Source organism: Puma concolor, chromosome B2 (genome assembly GCF_028749965.1).
Source record: "Puma concolor isolate L17-30 chromosome B2, mPumCon1.1.hap2, whole genome shotgun sequence".
Lineage (NCBI taxonomy): Eukaryota > Metazoa > Chordata > Mammalia > Carnivora > Felidae > Puma > Puma concolor.
Window position 1 is genome coordinate 75,972,301 of NC_141671.1, and position 21,647 is coordinate 75,993,947.

Genomic DNA, 21,647 nt, shown 5'->3' on the forward strand with positions numbered 1-21,647 from the left:
AATTTTATATATAATGACTATAAACATCTCATTTAATCAACTGTTCTGCATTATTTCAAACAGAATTCCAAAAAACCAAAATGGCAACCAAAATAATAAAACTATGTTTACTATGGTTCCTGCTTGATTTTATGCTAAAATCAGTGGAAAGGGGAGCCTGGGTGGCTCAGTCAGTTAAGTGTCTGACTTTGGCTCAGGTCATGATCCCACACGGTTCATGGGTTCGAGCCCCGCGTCGGGCTCTGTGCTGACAGCTCAGAGCCTGGAGCCTGTTTCAGATTCTGTCTCCCTCTCTCTCTGCCCCTCCCCTGCTCATGCTCGCTCTCTGTCTCTCTCTCTCTCTCTCTCTCTCTCTGAAAAATAAAATAAAAACATAAAAATCAGAGTATGAAGAAATGGCATAATTAGAACCACAGAAATAACAAATCTTTCTTTAGGTAAATATAAGATGTCCATTTAGCCTACAAAGGATTTCTTACTTCATAGGAATGAGTGGCTTTTCAATAGCCATGTTTGTCCTGCATGACCTTGGGCCCTAATCACATCTGATAGAGATAAACTCTCATAAAATGGAACTGTCTGTCTCATCATGGAACTAAGACTTTTGGGAAAAAAGGGTCACTTAACTGCTTTGTGAGAAAATATCATTTTTACTAAGCTCTTTTATAATTAAAGACTTAGATACGGGCTTTCTAAAACAAACAAAATATTTCCAATTTTCTTTAAATTTTTTTTTTTTAGTTCTAAATGTTTATTTATTTTGAGAGGGAGACAGAGAACATGAGCAGGGGAAGGTCAAAGACAGAGAGAGATAAAGAGAGAGAGAGAGAGAGAGAGACAGAGAGAGAATGAATCCCAAGAAGGCTCCGTGCAGAGCTGGACATGGGGCTGGATCCCATGAACCATGAGATCATGATATGAGTCGCAACGAAGAGTCGATGCTTAACCAACTAAGCCACTCAGGCGCCCCACCAATCTTCTTAAGATTCCAGCTCCTCAACACCACTAACTATTCTTTGAACACTGACAGTATCTCAAGTGTTTCAACACTAGAATCTTTAAAAAGATGAAGATAACAACATTTACTTCTTCAGCATTTTCCATCCATCCTTCCAACCCTCAGAATGTGAATTCACACCAACAACAAGCCTCAAGGCTTTGAAATAAATGGTAGCCAAACTGAAAGACAATTAATTATGGTGTATATATGAAAAGTTTCCAACTCTATGTCAAGTCTTACATGTTATCTTACATATTATGGTAATAAAGTAAACTACACTCAGTCTGATGCCTTCTTGATTTGTATCCAGCTCCCTCCTGGCCCCAACTGTCAAATGGAGTCTGGCCATCCTCTAACACCTCTCTTCTCTAATTGGCACCCAGTATGTTCCCTTTTTTAAGGCTCTAAGGATAAGCCTTGGTCTAGTCTCCCATCTTGTGTAGAACATGTTTATTTTATTTTTTTGGTTTGCCATGTAATATTTTTAAACTATTTTATTTTGAAATAATTATTTAGAGAAAAGTTGTCCCCAAAAAGTACAGAGCATACCCATGTGCACCTTACCCAGCTTGTCCTAATATTAACATCTTCTATAACCACAGAAAAATCACCAAAACCAGGAAATTAATAGTTGTGCAATATGATTAAGTAAACTACAGATCTTATTCAAATTTCACCAGTTTTCACTATCATTTTTCATTTGTTATATTTACATCCCGAATCAGTTTGGGGTTTATTGTTATGTACAATGTGACATACGGATCTTTTTCCAAATAGCTACCTGATTGTTCACAGCAGCATTATTCAGAAAAGTCAAAAAATAGAAACAACCAAATATCCATTAACTGATAAATGGATAAATAAAATCTGATATATCCATACAATGGATTATTATCCAGCAACAAAGAAGAATGAAGCACTGATAGATGTTACAACGTGGATAAACCATGAAAACTATGCTAACTCAAGCCAGTTATAAAAGACCAGTCATCATTTTTTAAAAACTCTGTAATTTCAATTTGTATGTCCCCTTTCACCTAGGAGTTGTTTAGTAAGAGAATTTAATTAATATCTAGGTATAAAGGTGTTTCCCTTTATTGTTTTTGTTGGTAAACTCTGGCTTTTAGCATTAAGGAGTGTCCTTTGTCATGTTTAATGCTCTGTGGCTTAAATCCTATGTTGTTTGATACCAGAATCACTAACGTTCCTTTTTGTTTCCATTTATACACTACAAACTTTTGTCCATCCTTTGTTTTTAGAATATGTGAATCACTGTTTTAGCTAGGTATCTGATATAGAATATATACTTGGGTTTTACATTATAAGCCAAATTGTAAATATTTTTCTTTTAATAGGCAAATTAAACCCATTCACATTTATTGTTAGGACTGATATGTCAAGCCACACATCTAACATGGTATTTTATAACTGAGAATTTACAAAAAATAATCCTGTTTCTTCCCCTACCAGAGGCATATATTGGTTTTTAGAAGAGTTTCTTACTTTTCTTCTAGTGGCCCCTTTATGCACTTTTAAATGTCCCTTAACTATTCACCATTTGGCTTATTAGGTTTTTCTTTGGCTGATGGTATTCTTTATCACTCGCTTATTGTTTATACACTGTGATTTTTTCCCCCCAATTTTCATCTTTCTCTATCTCTTCCCCTCCCAGTTTTTAGTTACATTATTTCAACTTCATCACAGTATACAATATTTGTGTATTCGTCTTATGCCATCATGCCCATCCCTGTTCTGGTCTTCCATGAACACCTATGTACATGTAAAGGCCACAACTGATGTTAGTCCTATGCTGATGTTTTTTCAGTCATTATTTGGGAATCTTGGGGTTGGGGGTCAACACACATTTTATGTAAAAAATCAGAAAGTAAATACTTAGGTTTTGTAGGCCTTATTGCAATTACTCAACTCTGTCACAGTGTAGCAGAAAAGCAGTCACAGATGATATGTAAACAAGTAACTGTGGCTATGTTACAGTAAAACTTTACTTACAAAACAGATGGCAGGCCATGGTTTTCTGACCCCTGCTCTAGTACATTCTTTAAGAAAGACTGGTAAATGCAGGATTCCCTAAATTTCTGTATGGCCAAAACTGGTTCAGTTTTGCTTTGATATTTAAAAGACAGCTTAGCTGGCTATAAAATCCTTGATTCATACTTTCTTTCCTTGAGAGTTTTTGGGGTTTTTTTTGAATATGTAAATCACTGTTTCAGCTAGGTATCTGATATAGAATATACACTTGGGTTTTACATTATAAGCCAAATTGCAAATATTTTTCTTTTAATAGGTAAATTAAGCCCATTCACATTTATTGTTAGCATTGATATGTTTAGTCACACACCTATCATGGTATTTTATAACCAAGAATCCTGTTTCTTTCCCTACAAGAGGCATATATTGATATTTACATATCAATCACTGTTGTCTTGATTGGTAGGTTTTTAAGTCTCATGCTAGTCTAATTATTTTGCCTTTCTAAATTATTTGATCTTTTGGCTTAGAGCACTTGAGTATTTTATCTTTATCTCTGAAATCTACGATTTCAGTCAGATATGTCTTAGACTTGGTCAGTCTGCATTAATTTTCCCAAGTTACCAACGAACTCCCTCAATGTGTAGATTCAGGTCTTTTTCTATTTCTTTAATTTATTTTTATTTATTTAAAAAAATTTTTTAAGATGCTTATTTATTTTTGAGAGAGAGAGAGAGAGAGAGAGAGAGAGAGAAAGAAAGTGAGCATGAGTGGGGGAGGGGCAGAAAGAGAGGGAGCCTGAAGCAGGCTCCAGGCTCTGAGCTGTCAGCACAGAGTCCAATGCAGGGCTCAAACCCATAAACTGCGAGATCATGACCTGAGCCGAAGTCGAATGCTCAACCCACTGAGCCACCCAGGCATCCCTGTAATTTATTTTTAAAGTATAGTTTTAAATATTATCTCAGTATCATTATTTTGTTTCCCTTTTTTTCCCTTAGGGACTCTGAAAACAAATTTTTAAGTGATCCTTTCTTTACTTATCTTTCATTCCCATTTCTCTTAGACCTGAAGGGTTGCAGAATAAGACACTCCAAAATAGGCTACTTTAACATAAAGATTATTTTGTGTTAAATTACTTGAAAAACAGCAATCACACACACAAGAAAAACACATTGACTTCCTTCTTTTTCTTAAAAGCAGGATATGAAATTCCCATATGCAAATTGTCCTTCCTAAACCAGAAGGAAAATAGCATTCCAAGGACCATAAGTTGAGACAAAAAGTTTTTATACAAACAGACTTTGTTAAAATAATTCTTACCTTCCTTTTGCCTCCTCACATAGCTTGCCTTTCCCCAATTGCTTCTCTGTGCAACCTATTAATTATATAAAATCTTTGATTCACAGTTTCTTTCCAAGCTAATGGGTTTTGCCATTTCTTTGGTCCTTCACTCCTATGAGGGCTTCTGTGTCACGCAAAACTTACATAAATTTGTACGCCTTTCTCCTGTTAATCTGTCTTATGTCAGTTTCTCAGAGCCTGCCAAAAAAAAAACCTAAGAGAGCAGAGGTAAAAATCTGCCCCCCTTTCAGACCCTTATTTCTTTCTTCCTTTATGTCATTTTCATTTTCCTGGTTATTTTCCTATCTTCAAACCCTTTATTAAATTTTCATTAGTGTCTATTTTCAATTGGGCAATTTAAAACTTATTCTTCATTCCTGAGACCATCTTCTCTTCTTTACATTTCCTGAGTTCAATCAACTCCTTTTCTATTTATCCTGGTTCTTGTCCATTTTGCATTTCTGACTCAGAGTGGTTTTTCATATCTCAAATGCTTGATGTCCTTAATTCTGTCTAGAGTGTGAACTTAAACACTTTTCTTTTGCTTCATGGTCATTTTGCAGGGAAGGTCTTTCCTGAATTGATGGTTAAGACCATGATTTTCATGAAGATCATGAGTTTCATGATTTTTTGCAAAATTTCTCTATTTTTTTTTCATTTTTATGATATTGGAGTATTTCTTTTTTTAATCCCTATTTTTAAAAAAGTCTGGGATTTTTCCGTCAGCCTAGCAAAGCCCAGGTACTTGAGTGGATTTTTTCTGTCAGTGTGTTTCTTTTGGTGGTGGGAAAGGACTTGTCAGACCTCTGATTATGTGATTTTCTTTGTCTTACAGAACCCTAAATCCCCCCTACCTTCAACCCGATTTTCTTCTTTTCTCCATCTAATTGCTAAAAAGCCCTTTCTTTTTCTTTGCCTTTTTTCCTCTCCTCCAGAGGAAAGACTGCCCCAGTAAGTAATGCTTACCCCTTTTAAATTGTGCTTGTGCCTTGTGGGGTGCCTGGATGGCTCTGCTGCTTAGGATTCTCTCTCTCCCCCTCTCTCTGTCCCTCCCCCCCTTCCCCTTTCTCTGCTGGAGACCGCAAACGCGCTCTCTTGCTCTCTCAAAATAAATAACAGTAAAAAATAAAATAAAATAAATTATGCTTGCCCCCTATCCACTGTGTCTGTCTTTTCAAATGTTATACCTTGTCCTATATGTCACCTGGCCCTTTCAATCACATATACTTTAAAATCTCTTCCCTGTAATCCAAGCTCTGATCTGCTTACACATTTTTCCAGCATTTATTTTAGGCTGGATTTAACTTTTCTAGTGGCCATTCAAAATCACCCTTAGGCACCTTTGCTAGCCTCTCTCTTCTGTCTTCTTTGCAGTTTTTCTTGTTCTGCTTTTGCTCACAAAAACCCTTATGACAGAGTGGAGGTGGGAAGAAAGTATAAGGAATTAGACTTGTTGATGTTTTTTTCTATTTACTCACAGTTAGTTTGCACTTTGGCCTTGTCTCTCTCCAAGTATGTGTGCAGAACTTTTATAATTGGGAAATTGTTTTATATTGTTTTCAGTTTTTGAGCCTGATTATTATATAGCTACCGCCATTTTGTGCTATCTGGAAATGCATATGGAACGTTTTTTTGACTATCCAGAGGAAGAACAAAGAGTGAGATACAAGTTTTTCAATTTAAAAAATATCCTGTTTAAGGAGAAAAGCAGGGGTCCAGCCGACTTTTGCCAAGAATGTGGCAACAGAAGAAGAAAATGTTTAGTTCTGTGTATCCAGAGTCAAACTCAGACTGTGATTTCTCTTACTGATTCTCAACATCGTTTTTAGAGGGTTTTTTTTGGGGGGGGGGGGGGGCGGGGTGCACAGGACAGAGAAGGATGATACAAAGTGGTTTATAAAACTGATAAAAAGCATCATCTCCACAGTGAGACTCTCCAAGCCTTTGATGTTATGAAATGAAAGTAATAATCAACTGAAAGACATAATGTAATAAACCCTCTGTTTATATCCAGAGCAAGTTTAGTTTAAATGGATTTTTAAAAGCACCTAAACACTATACAGCAAGGTACACTCGAGACACCATTATCGGGTTGAAAAGAAACAATAGAGTCAAGAAAAACTGAAAATGCAGTGAATGGTTGAGCTAGCTCTACTGTCATTAAACACAATTTCCTTTCTATTTCACACAACTCTAAAAGTAAAAACAAAGCCACAATCCATTTGCTTCTAGAAACTACTCTGCAATTTGTGCCCTGAACTGCTGATATTTAGCAGACAACTAAAAATCTGGGGATGTATAATTCTATTATGACCTAATGTATTTCCTTTTCTCATCATGCCACCTACCCATCCTCAACAAATTTGACTTCAAAGATAGAGAGCAATGGTAAAATGTGATACCACTTACATTAATTATAAAAATGGCCACACCTTGCCTTTATTATTTACAAAGTCCTTCCAGACAGTAAGGGTAGGTATTATTCCCCTTCTACAGGTATGAAAACTAAGGTTAAGTCCTAGAAAGCCAAAGATGACACTAAAATTCTAAAACACATGAGAAATTGAACCCTAAATCATACAGCTACAAAATTAACAACTAGAAGTAAGCAGCTGCACACAAAATTAAAAAAACAGAGCAAATGAAAAAAGACTTAAAAGCATGCTGATTTCAAATTCTCATAAAGGTGTTTTTTTTTTTTTAATGTTTATTTTTCAGAGACAGAGCGTGAGTGAGGGAGGGGCAGAGAGAGAGGGAGACACAGAATCCAAAGCAGGCTCCAGGCTCTGAGTTGTTAGCACAGAGCCCGACGTGGGGCTTGAACCCACAAACCATGAGCCCATGACTTGAGCTGAAGTCAGACACTGAACCAACTGAGCCACCCACGTGTCCCCCCTTTTTTTCTCAGAAAGGTTTTTGAAACTTTGTATCTCGGAAATAAAAAATATATATCCATTGGAAAAAACCTCAATAATGGGGATAAACACCAGAATGGGTTAAATGGAAAACTTAGTACTGAGGGCTTTATCTTGAATTCAGGTATATATATGAAAGAACATTTACGGGGCAAAGGAGAAAAGCTTAAAAGATTCTAATATATGTCTCATAGGAGGTAAATAGAAGGAAATGGGAGGGGAGGGATAATGGAGATTTACTACATAATAGTTAACAACGTTCCAGAACCAATTAAAGACAGGAGTCCTCAGATAAAGTGGTCTCAGAGTATTAAGTAGAAAAAATTGTTTTAAATCCATACCTGGACATCACTATACAACTACAGTACACCAAGCACAAAGATAAAATCTTACAGACCGGTAGAGAAAAAAGGATGGGTTATCTTCAGAGTAATACCAAATAATCTTACAACAGCTGTCTTATCAACAGAAATAGATGGCAGAAAGTAGTAAGTGATAGATCTTCACTGAAAAGGAGTACAGAATTCTATACCTAGCTTAGTCATCATTCAAGACTGTGAACAAAATAGAGACATTTTAGACCTAGACTAAGAGAGTGTGCTATTCATAGACTTAGTGAAAGGAATACTAAAGGATATGGGATGCAGGAGAAAAACAAAAAGCATGCCAACTGTTATGCAGGTATGTAATGAATATTAAAATATTTAAAATTAGTAATTTATTTGTTTTTAAGTGAAACACATAAAAACAGTAGAGAATAAATGGGGAAGATGTGGGGTCAGGGGAAAATGTGCTAAATAGAGAGTTTAGGAACTTGATGGGGAAAACACAGAGTAGAAGGATCTTGAGCTCACCTCATCCCATGGATGCACTGAGGTAAGTACATCTATTATAACTAACTCTGCAAACAAAGACTGGCAGAAAAGACTTGCCACAGCTAGTCACAGAGAGAAGGCCACAGAGAAAAGGGTATCAGGGGCAGAGACACAGTTGGGAACCAATCCCCCAGATGACTACCCAAAATCTGGAGGGATATCACAAGCATGGAGAAGTGGGGATCAGACCCCACATTGGGCACTCCTGCCTTGGGGATCTGCACCAGGAAGATAAGTCCCCATAATATCTGGCTTTGAAAACTAGTGGGACTTAACTCCAGAAGGTGGCATGAAATCCAGTCCCCACCCTTAAAAAGCCCATGCTAAATAACTCGGCCTGTGACACAGCACAGAAGCAGCAGTCTGAAAAGTACCTGGGGTATAGGTGAATGAGATTTATTGACTAATCTTACAGCTGTGCAGGAGGGGCAGGGATCTGTAGGAGATTTCTTCAGGAACAAAAGTGCTGGGAGGAGCCATTTTCTTGCACTCCCCCAGCCTACATAGCCAGATGTTTCCAGAAGCCAGTTCTAACTCTCCATCTACCATGCTAGCACCAAATGCCCCACCTGGCATTCCTCAGCAGACCCACCTCCAAAGTGACTCCTGCAGCAGGGGAGATAACCTCACACACCATCATGCCCACAGTTCCAGCAGCTGGGCCTTCGAGCTGGCTGTGCAAGGAGTAAGTCCTGCCTTCTGTATACCTGCCGCTGTGGCAGAGAGGTTAATTGCAGATAGCCAGGATGAGTACTGGACCCACCCACCAACAAGCCCTTGCTGTTGCAGCCACACTTCTCAGCAGCGCAGGGAATAAACCATGCCTAGTGTGCCCACAACAGATGTATTAGTTCATTGCAGCCGGCTGGGCTGAAGGCAACTGCAGCTATGCTACAACAGGTAGGCATACACACCCCACAAAGGGAAGCATTAGAGCATTTGGTTCTGATGACCAGCAGGGACTGTGCTACAGGACCTCCTCTACACAAGGCCGCTACTTTCAAAATCAGGAGATGTAACTTACTTACCTAGACTACAGAAACAAATGCAGAGAGTGAGACAAAATAAGGAGACAGAGGAATATATTCCAGTGAAAGAGTAAGACAAAAATCACAGAAAATGAGCTAAGTGAAATGGAGATAAACAATATGCCTGATAAAGAGTTCAAAGTAATGATCATAAAGATACCAGAATTAAGAAAAGAATGGATGAACTCAGTAAGAACAACAAAGAGATAAAAGAATATATATATGTAAAAAAGGAACAGAGCTGAAGAATACAATACCTGAAGTGGAAAATACTCTAGCACAAATCAACAGCAGATTACAGGATGAAGAAAAATGGATCAATGACCCAGAAGACAGGGTAATGGAAAGCAACCAAGCTGCACAGTAAAAAGAAAAAATAATAATAAAAATTAAGGAGAGGTTAGGGGAACTCTGTGATGTCATCAAGTATAATAAAATTCACAATATAAAGAAGAAGGAAGAAAGTAATAAAGATCAGAATGGAAATATATAAAGTAGAGATGAAAAAAAACAATAGAAAAGATTGATTAAACCAAAAGCTGGTTCTTTGAAAAGATAAACAAAATTGATTAACCTTTATCAGACTCATCAAGAAAAAATGAGACAAGTCAAATAAATAAAATCAGAAATCAAGGGGTAAAAATAACAATTGAAACCACAAAAATACAAAGAATTACAAGAGAATATAGTGAAAAATTATATGCCAAAAAACTGGACAACCTAGAAAATTTGTATAAACCTAGAAACATACAATCTTTCAAAACTGAATCAAGAAAAAATAGAAAATGTGGACATACTAATTACTAACAAAATTGAACTGGTAATCAAAAAACTCGCACCAAACAGAGGTCTAAGACAGATAGGTTATAGGTAAATTCTACCAAAAATCTGAATAAGAATTAATAGCTATTCTCAATTTATTCCAAAAAATACAAGAGGGAGGAAATTTTCCAAATTCATTCTACAAAGCGAGCATTACCCTGATACCAAAACCAGACAAACACATTGCAGAAAAAGAAAACTACAGGCCAACATCCCTGATGAATATACATTCAAAAACCCTCAACAAAATATTAGCAAACCAAATTCAACATATATTAAAAGGATCATTCGCCCAACCAAGTGGGATTTATTCCAGGGATGCAAGCATTGTTCAATATTCATAAATCAATCAACATGATACATCACATTAACAAGAGAAAAAACAAAAATCTTATGATTACCTTAACAGATGCAGAAGAGCATCTGACAAAATATAATGTCCATTTGTGATAAAAACTCTCAACAAAGTAGGTTTAAAGGGAATATACTTCAACATAATAAAGGCCATATATGAAAACCCCACAGGTAACATCATACCCAATGCCTCTAAGATCAGGAAGAAGACAAAGATATCTACTCTTACCACTTTTATTTAACATAGTACTGGAAGTCACAGTCACAGCAATCAGACCATATCGGTAAGGAAGAAGTAAAACTTTTACCATTTGTAGAAGATAAGATACTATACATAGAAAACCCTATAGACTCCCACCAAAAAACTAGTAGAACTGATAAGTGAGTTCAGTAAGGTCACAGGATACAAAATCAAAGTACAGAAATCCATTAAATTTCTATACACTAATAATGAAGCAGCAGAGGAAAAATTAAGAAAACAATAATACCATTTGCAGTTGCACCAAAGAGATTAAAATACTCAGGAATAAATTTTACAAAGAAGGTGAAAGATCCAATCTTTGAAAGCTGTAAGGCAATATGAAAAAAAAAAACTGAAAATGGCACAAATGGAAAGATATTCCATGCTCATGGACTAAAAGAATTAATATTGTTAAAATGTCCACACTACAATCTAAAGCTTCAAACCAATCTAAAGATTCAATGCAACCCCTATCAAAATACCCATAGCATTTTTCACAGAACTAAAATAAATAATCCTAAAATTTGTATAGAACCACAAAAGACTGCAAATAGTCAAAGCTATCTTGAGAAAGAACAAAGCTGAAGGTGTCACAACCCCAGATTTCAAGATATGCTACAAAGCTATAGTAATCAAAACAGTATGGTACTGGCACCAAAATAGACTCATGGATCAGTGAACCGGGATAGAAAGCCCAGATATAAACCCATGTGTAAATCGTCAATTAATCTATGGCAAAGGCAAAAGCATACAATGAAGAAAAGACAGGCTTTTCAATAAATGGGGTTGGAAAAACTGGACAGCTACATGCAAAAGAATGAAACTGGCCTACTTTCGTACATTTAAAACATAAACTCAAAATTTATTAAGACCTAAATGTGGGGCGCCTGGGTGGCTCGGTCGGTTAAGCATCCGACTTCGGCTCAGGTCATGATCTCACGGTCCGTGAGTTCGAGCCCCGCGTTGGGCTCTGTGCTGACAGCTCAGAGCCTGGAGCCTGTTTCCGATTCTGTGTCTCCCTCTCTCTCTGCCCCTCCCCTGTTCATGCTCTGTCTCTCTCTGTCTCAAAAATAAATAAACATTAAAAAAAAAAAAGAGCTAAATGTGAGACCCGAAGCCATAAAACTCCTAAAAGAACACATAGGTAAGGTGTTCTTACCACATAGGTGGTAATCTCTTGGCAGTGGATAAGTCTCTCCAGGCAAGAGAAACAAAAGCAAAAATAAACTACTGGGACTACATCAAAATCAAAAGCTTCTGCACAGCAAACAAAACTATCAACAAAACTGAAATGCAATCTACTGAATGGGAGAAGGTATTTGCAAACATATATCCAATAAAGAGTTAATATCCATAATATATAAAGAACTTAAAGAACTCAAAAACCCAAACAATCCATTTAAAAAATGTGCAGAGGACCTGAATAGATATTTTTCTGAAGACATACAGAGTCCAACAGACACATGCTCAACATCACTAATCATCAAAAAAATGGAAATCAAAACCATAGAGAGACATTACTTCACACCAGTCAGAACAGTTAATATCAAAAAGACAAGAAATAAAAAGAATTGGCAAGGATGTAGAGAAAAGGGAACCCTTGTGCACTGCTGGTGGGAATGTAAATTGGTGCAACCCCTGTGAAAAACAGTATGGAGGTTCTTCAAAAAATTAAAAATAGAAATACCATATGATCCAATAATTCCAATACTAGGTATTTACTGAAAGAATACATTTATTTGAAAAGATATATGTACCCCTATATTTATTTTTTTTTAATTTTTTTTTCAGCATTTATTTTTATTTTTGGGACAGAGAGAGACAGAGCATGAACGGGGGAGGGGCAGAGAGAGAGGGAGACACAGAATCGGAAACAGGCTCCAGGCTCTGAGCCATCAGCCCAGAGCCTGACGCAGGGCTCGAATTCATGGACCGCGAGATCGTGACCTGGCTGAAGTCGGACGCTTAACCGACTGCGCCACCCAGGCACCCCTGTACCCCTATATTTACTGTCATATTACAATAGCCAAGTTATGAAAGCAACCCAAGTGACCAATAGATGAGTGGATAAAGGAGATGTGGTATACATGTACAATGGAATATTACTCAGCCAGAAAAAATGAGATCTATTTGTGACAACATGGATGGAATAGAGGGGACTATGTTAAGCAAAATAAGTCAGACAAAATACTGCCTGATTTCACCTATATGTGGAATCCCAAAAACAAAACAAACAAAAATGGATTCTTAAAAGTCAGAGAACAAACTCGTGGTTGCCAGAGGGCAGATGGTTGTGGGGAGGAATGAGTGAAATAGGTGAAGGTGATTAAGAGGGACAAACTTCCAGTTACAAAACAAATGTTATAGGGATAAAAAGTACAGCATAAGGAACATAGTCAATAACAGTATAACACTGTATGGTGCCTACACTTAATCATAATGAGTGCTGAGTAATGTACAGAATTGCTGAATCACTACACTGTATACCTGAAACCAATATAACATTGTATGTCACCTATACTTCAATAATAAAAACAAAGATAAAATACTGATAAAGTTCTTGCCTGTTTGAAAAACGTAAAGATACTGATTGTTTTTGCTAGAAAACTTTCTACTCTATGTATTTAAAAATTTTAAGAGCACTCATTAAAAAAAAAAAAAAACCCTTCATGCTACTGCTTCTAAGACAGCAGAGAATTTTTTTCAAAAGGATGAAAAAAATCAAGAAAACAGAGATTAAAAAATAAGAAAAAAGGAAGAAAAGTGTAACTACCAAAAAATACACACCCCTCTCATCACACTCACCTATACAAAGATGGTATACATAATTCCAACTATATTAGAAATCACAATCATGTAAGCAGATTTAACACACCTATTTAAAATACCGAGAACCATGTCTTCTGTTTGTAATGCTCTGATTTTTGCTAAAAACATTAGTATATTAGCAAGACCTGCTGAAAAGCAGCTGACAGTCCAAATGGACAATGTCTCAAATGTTTATTGCCTTTACACATGACATCCAAACTGAAGTTAAAAGATAAGGAAATAATAATTTAAGATCAGAAGCAAGAGAGTCAAAGACATTGGAAGTATGGACAAAGGTAGTTGTTTATAAAGAACTACACACAAGGGTGCCGGGTGGCTCAGTTGGTTAAGCATCTGACTCTTGATTTCAGCTCAGGTCATGATGTCATGGCTCATGGGATTAAATCCTCATAGGATTCTTACTACCCCTCTCTCTCCACCCCTCCACGCCTTGTGCATGTGTGCACTCTCTCTCTGTCTCAAAATAAATAAATAAACATTAAAAAAACCTACATATGTACAACTCTAAAAAGACAAGAAAAGGCACCAGTACCTAAACAATACTCAGCTAATTCTTTACTCTGGTTTAGTCTATGTTCCTTTATTATAGCTTCAGACAATGCACTAGACAGCCTTCTGTATACAACAGATTAATCCAACTGACCTCAATTGTTGAAAGCTAACAGATATTAACTGCATGAAGCCCAGGTTGAAGGTACAGACATCCCTTCCCTGCTATCCCAACATAATCATTCCTTTGCAACCATCATTCCCAACTTCTAAGCTAGTAAGAAGCAAACATGCTGATCTTTATCTTTAAGGGGAAGCCAGCCTTAAATTGGATGTCAGTCTTTCCTCTTCAGGTGAACTTAATTCAGAAGCTTTCACACTACTGTGAGTCCTTCAACTACTCAAACTTAGAATCAGTGGATTTTTGAGCTGGAAGAATGAGAAACCTGAGATCTAGGCATGTAGGTGATTCATACCCCATCACACTGGTGCAGGTAGAGCAGCTGAGCAAAATGCAAACCCATCTCTTGCCTCCATGCCAGGGCTTTTCCCTACCATATCACTTAGCAGGTCTAGAAGAGCAACGATGGGGGGGCACCTGGGTGGCTCAGTAGGTTAAGCGTCTGACTTTGGCTCAGGTCATGATCTCATGGTTCGTGGGTTCAAGCCCCACACTGGGCTCTGTGATGACAGCTCAGAGCCTGGAGCCTGCTTTGGATTCTGTGTCTCCCTCTCTCTCTGACCCTCCCCCACTCATGCTCTGTCTCTCTCTCTCAAAAATAAATAAACATTAACAAAAATTAAAAAATAGAAGAGCAAGGATGGAAAGGACAATAAAATAACTTCATTTTGTTTCTCACCATTCTTTTGGCCTAGTGCCCTAACACCTTTCCTGTTCTAAATCGTTTCACTTTGGTTAAGCTATTCGTCGTTTCTAGGAGGGCTCACGAGAAGTTCTCAATGGAGACTTAGAGCAGTTCCACCTTGCAATCCATCATTCCCTTAAAGGTTGGCATCATTCCCAGGCTGCTGTTTCCCCCTCCAGCCAGCAAAGCTCCTGTGAACAACACAGTAGCTTCCTCTATGGGATAAGCATGTTCAGTCATTTCCATCTTGATGCTACTTTATTTCTAAAAGCAGACATATATCTTTAGCCTCCTTTCCAAGGAAGGAAGACCCACCACCAGGAAGCCACTTGACTGAACACAGTCGTGCTAAATGTGTGAGAAAGAGCCAAGTCCTCTTGTTACTATAGCTCCAGGCAAGAGGAAAGGCCCACATTTTCAAAAAGTTTCTTGGAATAAGCAATCATTTATAATTTACTTATTTACAAATAAATGCAAATGTAAAACCACTGGAAAATTCCCAAGTCACAAATGTTTCAATGTGGACCAGGATCCAGAGTTGGAAACAAGAGGCAAACTTGAAAGTACTAGAAGCCTGAGGGAGAGTAGAGAAGGAAAAGGAAAGCAGAGAAGTCAAGCTTGGGCTGTCCAGAGACTATCCCAACTTTCTTCCTCTTCCTTTTCTCTAACGGTCCATCTGCCAGGGTCTTCTCATGAAGGAGTGATCTGGGTCTCTCAGGCTGGAAGAGCCGAGGGCCACACAGCTCTCTACTCCCATCATTCCTGACCCTTCTTTGTAGCTACTAGGAAGGTCTTGTGATATGGATTCCATTCTCTTGGAGAGAAAAAGATAAAAACACATAATGTGGCTTCATCTATACTTTTCTTCAGTTACACACTTTCAAGATGTTCAGGAGAAATAAGAACTTAGTCCCTTTAAGGAACAAAGTTATACTATTCAGCCTTGGTGGATAAATTATGAATAGCTGGGAGCAGACAAAATGATTCTGTGTGCACGTACTTTAAAGGAACTTTATAATCTAACCCAATCCCCTCAATGTACAGATAAAGAAACTGGGACCCGTACGTGTTACCTAACTAGACCAGGTTCGCAAGTCCAGTTGGTGGCAGATCTAAGACTACGCTACACCTTGAGTGTCCTACCAGACTAGATTTGCCTTGAGAAGGAGAGAGGAGTCAAGAGGTTACACATCCCTGAAGGAAGGAAGAAACTCAGAGGCTGTGAGATACTGGGATGTTAGGTGTGCATAACTGAGTGGCAGCAAGATGACTTGGAGAGGTAACTAACACCTGGATTTTACAAAGCACCTGACTGTAAAAGGGAGGGGTCATGGTAGAAGAAAACAAGTAAAAGAAAAAATATAAACACCATGACAATGCTTCAGGTTACTTCAAAAGTCAGGTATTGTGTTAAGTGCAGGTGAATAATGAAAAGTGATGAGGAAAATAATTAACCTGAGTTCATGAACCAGGTGTTCATCATATGGTTATGATGGGAGTTTATTTATGTTTATGGGAGTATATTCTGTTATCATACAAGTGTTTCATACCTTGGTCCTGGAACAGCTTTATTAGAAACACTTTGGCTTTTTGTTACAATGCAGATTCCTGGGCTCTCCTCCAGAGTTACTGACCAGAGACCTGAATTTCAAACAAGCTTCCCATGGATCCTGACATGTAAGAATCAATACAGCCATAATCCCATCATTGCAGAATTAGACCCTGTTTGTCTTCCAGTCTTCCCCACTAGGATTTCAGAGTTAGAGGTGCAGAGAGAGTGAGTGCCCTCAAATCACAAAGGTTGCTGAGAGCCTACCAGGCTGTGCCATCAGGCCTTCTCTCCCCACCATGTCTAGAAGGACAGATGGGCTGAAATGGACTAGGATGTAGTTGGTTTAATTATAAGATTCTATCTTTTTAGGCTAAAAGTGCAAATATGTATCATTTTCTAATGAAAACCACATTTTCTGCCATGAGTATGCACTTCCTTTAGAGTCGGGGCAGGGGATGGGGAAGTTAATATATTAAAACAAGCAAACAAAACAAGAGACATAATTATTATTTTTTGTTTCTTTTTAATGTTTATTTTTGAGAGAGAGAGAGAGAGAGAGGGAGAGAGACAGAGCATGAGTGGGGGAGGGGCAGAGAGCGAGGGAGACACAGAATCCAATGTAGGCTCATGAACTCATGAACCATGAGATCATGACCTGAGCCAAAGTCAGACGCTTAACCAACTGAGCCGCCCAGGCACCCCAAGAGACATAATTATTGACTTTCTGGGCTATACCCCATTCCTGCTTCTCTCAATAAGGACAAAGCCAGCCCAGTCAAGCTCCCCTACCAAGTAGCAGCTCCTCAGAGTACAGGCCAGTGCCATGCACAGCCTGGGAACTATCCTGCTCTGTCTACAACCCTAACTCCTAGGTAGGGATAGAAATTCCTGAGAAGAGGGATATGTGGCGGGGAACATGCGTGGGGGGAGTGGCTTCTAGCTGGCTCTCTGCCTGGCCGCATCCTCCAAGCTCTCTCTAGAGTAGGGCAGAATGACAGTCGGATGTGAAAGGAGGCAGAGGAAGGGAGAATCCACACTAGAGAACCATATTAAACTAAGGATACCTACTCATTTTCCCAAGCCAAGAACGCCCTGCAGGGCAAAAAGGGATGAAGAAGGCAACATCCTTTTCACACCCAAATTGCTGAAGCCAATGCTCAGAAATCTGTATAGAGGAGAGACTGAAAATGGAGCAGTAATCACTACTTCTGAGACTGGATTCCCTACATATAATGAGTAGCACTCAACTCCTGATTATCTCTGCCCACCAAGGACAAAGGAATTAGCAGGAAAAAACAAAAGGCTGACACTTCTCAGGAGCTGAGTGTGCCAACACTACTCTCTTAATTCTCTGGAATGCACACAAGGATTACCATGAGAGCTGAGCACAAATTCTGGCAAGTGTCTGCCCATCTTAATGCAGGTCTATCTGCCTCCTGTTACATCTGCAGCAACCCTTGGACATCTGCCGTGGCTCACAGCCTCCCACCTTATCCATGCTCACCTAATAACAGGACCTTTATACAAAAGTCCCCCAAGGTCCTTTAACAGTCTCCAGGAAGACTGTCTTCATGCCAGAAGATTAAGCAAAGGAAAGAGAATACTACCAGAATCTCATTCTCCATTCCAATGAGGCCAGTTTTATACTAAAATATATTTGTACTTGTGTATGTATGTGTGCACATGCGTTCTCAAAGCATACATAAAAAACACTAACAAGAATTACTCTACAATGCCAATATTGGTTATTCCTAGTGATTTTAATTTTCCTTATACTTTTCTGTTTTTTATCATGAAAGTGGTAATTTTTATCATGAAAGTGATGATCTTTTAATAATCATTTTGTAAAATGTTACTTTAAAAGGCAGAGATGAACATGGCATATAATAGACAGATAAGGCCACCTATGTTGTGTGCTGCCTAAAAGGAGATGAAAAAAAGAAACTTCACTTTCTCTTCTCTGTAGCCCTTTGTTGCTAATCATCTGTAAAGTTCTCAGGCCTTTGCCTAACGATTTCTTAGATCCCCTATAGATTACATACTACTGTACCATAAGAACTTTTTACCTGAGATGCCAACAAATGGCCAAATGATTAAACCAAATTTTCACATGTTATTTTCCTTTCTTCTTCTCTCATGACAGAGATATTAGCAGGTGGTGGGAAAGTGGCTGGATGGGAGAATTATTTGTAAAATTATTAATTTTTGAACAATTGAGAAGTTGAATATATGGTTTTTATATCACGGAAATGATGAAATTCAACTATCAGTGGATTTCTTAAAAATCAAGTAACATAAATGAGAATTTCCTGCTCTAAACAGTATAGAGGGCCCTTATTCAAGATGCTTCATCTAGTTTACCCTTCCCCAGTGAATACTGTATGATTTCAAATCCTTCTAGAGCTGAGAAAATATCCCTGACCAACCCTAACTATCAGATGATAATAGATAAGGCCTATAAAGCTTTTCTGTTTCTTCCTCTCTACATATTTTCACTATGTAATTCAACCACACAACATACACATAAAACCCTAATCTGATGAGGCTCAACTTTTTTGCCAGGACCCATAATGCTTGAGAATGTTACACTGCTCCCACATTGGAAGGCTGTGGTTCTCTAAAGGATTATATTAATAATAATAATAATAATAATAAAAAGGATAATGTCTGTGAAAACATTTACAGTAACTGTAGAACACAGCTATCAACCTGTGGGAAACAAAAAAGCTTTAATTTGGGTGCTCTATGCCCTTAGAAATGCCATCTGCACAGCTGGGAAGGCCTGGAGTAGCTGATGGAGCTGGAGTTAATGAGGTAAGGTATGGGAAAGAACAAAAAAGGTTTCCTCAGCTCAGGGCTCAAGGCAGTGGATCACTCCTTATCTCTCAGCTGAGTATAAGTTTCCAAGGAAGACTCATCTTGAGAATTCTCAGTGGGAGGCAGTCAAGCCAGAAGTTAAGGGAGAGAGATAGTTTAGCCAGATGGCTCAGTCTATTAATGGAGCCCTCCGCCATGTTACTACTTAGTTACTCCATGTCTCTAAAGGTGGAAATGGAAGCATGTGTAAGTTGGGAAAACAATGCTCAGCTGGGGGCCTTTGGGGCCTCTGGCCTGATTAAGTATACAACAAGAACACCAAAGTCAGATCTGGTTTCTGATACAATGTTTGGATTTTATTCTCATTGCAAGAGGAAGGTCACAGAAGAATTTCATTCCCAGCTTAAAATTCTTCTAAGTCCATTCTTCTTCTTAGGGCACAACTATCGTATGCGCTTAGCAATCCATCAGTGATTCTCAACCAAATCCTGCATTCTGTTTGCTTATAATCACACTATGGATATTAAGATATGCTGGTAACAGAGAAGTTAAAATTATAACAAAACCACCAAACGATATCCCTATTGGCTACACTGTAATTTAAGAAGTTAGAATTTCATATATGTAAATAGCTCTAATTAATAAGATAAACCTTTCCTTTTGGGATTTGGCAGTGATAACAGCTCAAGCAGGAGTGCCATTTGAATCCTTGGAAAACCTAAAATAACATTTTTACAAAAAAAGTAGCAGTGCTCACAGTTAACTAACTTGGCCTAGAAGGTAAGAGAATTGGAAATGTAAAGATGGTATCTTAACAAGTGTCATTCTACTATTTTATAGCTCTTGCCAGTACAGCACTTTAAAAGATGTGTGTTACAGTGAATTTCCAACTGAAAGAGTAAATCCCAAATATGGGCAAAATTAGCAGCCCTGTTCCTTGCCATTGTAATAAATGATTAAGTAGGTGTTACAAAGATGAAAAAGCAGAGCATCTCTTTCTAATCCTGACAGACATCCTCCCCTTCTTCACTGATCCTTTATCTTGCAGTGAAGACCTGCATGAGGAAGTCGATTCCTGGTATGTTCCTGATAAGAATGCATATTTCCAGGGGTAGCAGCAGGGACTACATCGCTTTAGCAGACATTGTTCATGAACTTGTGCTAAGTTTCTCTGAACCTTGGAAACTGGGAAAGTGTCTGTGTTCCTGATTAATAATATTCAGCAAACAGACTGAAAGCAGAGAAGTATAATCACTAGTAGAGAGGGATATTCAGTAACAGAGCTCCTGTGGTTAAGCTGCTATGAGGAGGCACTCACGCCATGAGAGCAAGCATGGCTTTCATGCCCATGTGTCTACCTGAGCCTGAGTTAAGATCCCTGAAGAGATTAAGACCTCCTCTGTTCTCATGGAGAATACAGATTGGGCCTCCTCTCAATTTTCCCATAGCCAGTTTAAATTATTCTTTTACCTTCAGTCTCTTTACGGCTTGAGTTAAGGCTAATTTGTAATAAAATTATCTCCAATTTCTATCACACATGGATGATTGTTCTCTCTCCCCCAAAGGCTGTAAAACCCTCAAAGTTAGAAGTCCTCTCTCTTGATCCCCACTCACCCATCATATAAACATTTCAAACAGTACATGAGAAAGTGAAATAAATAGTAACTGTCTTCTAACCTCGCTTCCCAAAGATAACCACTATTCAGTTTCTTGTATCTCCCTCCATAAATGTTTGTGGGCAAACACAAACTTTTATGTTACTCAATGTTCGATCCAATGAGCAAAACTTAAAAGAAATACTATAAACTAAGGTGCCTCCATCTATAAATCACACACATTCCACATCCCAGGACTTCAGCAAGTTCTGCATTTAGGTGCAGGCGGAGTTACTGGGGCACAAGCCTGGTGAGTCCAGCTCTGTCCCTAACATGGTAGGATTTCCCTGGCCAACTCACTCCATCTTTCTGAATCTCAGTTCCCTCTCCTACAGAAGAAGATGTTCTCAAAGGTCAGTTCAGGGCTGAGGCTGAATCAAGTACTGATTAATAAAACAGGTACACCAAGGCCAAAATATGAATTGGTATTGAAGAAAATCAAACATAACAGATTACAAGGAGAATATGGTTGTGAATTAGAATGGAGCAGTTATTTAAAAAATACTTTTAATTGAGGTTTAATTGACATGTAACATTATATTAGTTTCAGGTGTAAAACATGATTTCGTATTTATATACATTGCAAAATGATCATCACAATAAGTCTAGTTAACATCCATCACCATCCCAATTACAAAAAATTTTTTTTCTTGTGATGAGAACTTTTAAGATCTAATCTGTTAGCATCTTTCAAATATGCAATATAGTATTATTAACTATAGTCACTACACTGTATACTACATCCCCAGGACTTACCTATTTTATACCTGGAACTTTGTACCTTTTGATCACCTCCACCCAGTCTGCCCTCTCTGTACCCATGAGCTTGGTTATCTTTGGTTTGGGTTTTGCCTTTTAGAATCCACATATAAAT

At 38.1% G+C, this 21,647-nt stretch overlaps 1 protein-coding gene across 6 annotated transcripts in view; it reads right to left on the minus strand.

Annotated features, from left to right (window-relative positions):
• Nucleotides 1-21,647, minus strand: part of UBE3D (ubiquitin protein ligase E3D) — a 240,077-nt gene that overhangs the window by 127,318 nt on the left and 91,112 nt on the right. For 2 of the 6 annotated variants that reach the window (XR_015251364.1, XR_015251365.1), the window contains exon 10: nt 9,406-9,504. The exons of the other annotated variants lie outside the window; for them this stretch is intronic. The gene's annotated coding sequence lies outside the window, so the exon portion shown is untranslated. The remainder of the gene's footprint in view (nt 1-9,405; nt 9,505-21,647) is intronic. 6 annotated transcript variants of the gene reach the window in all.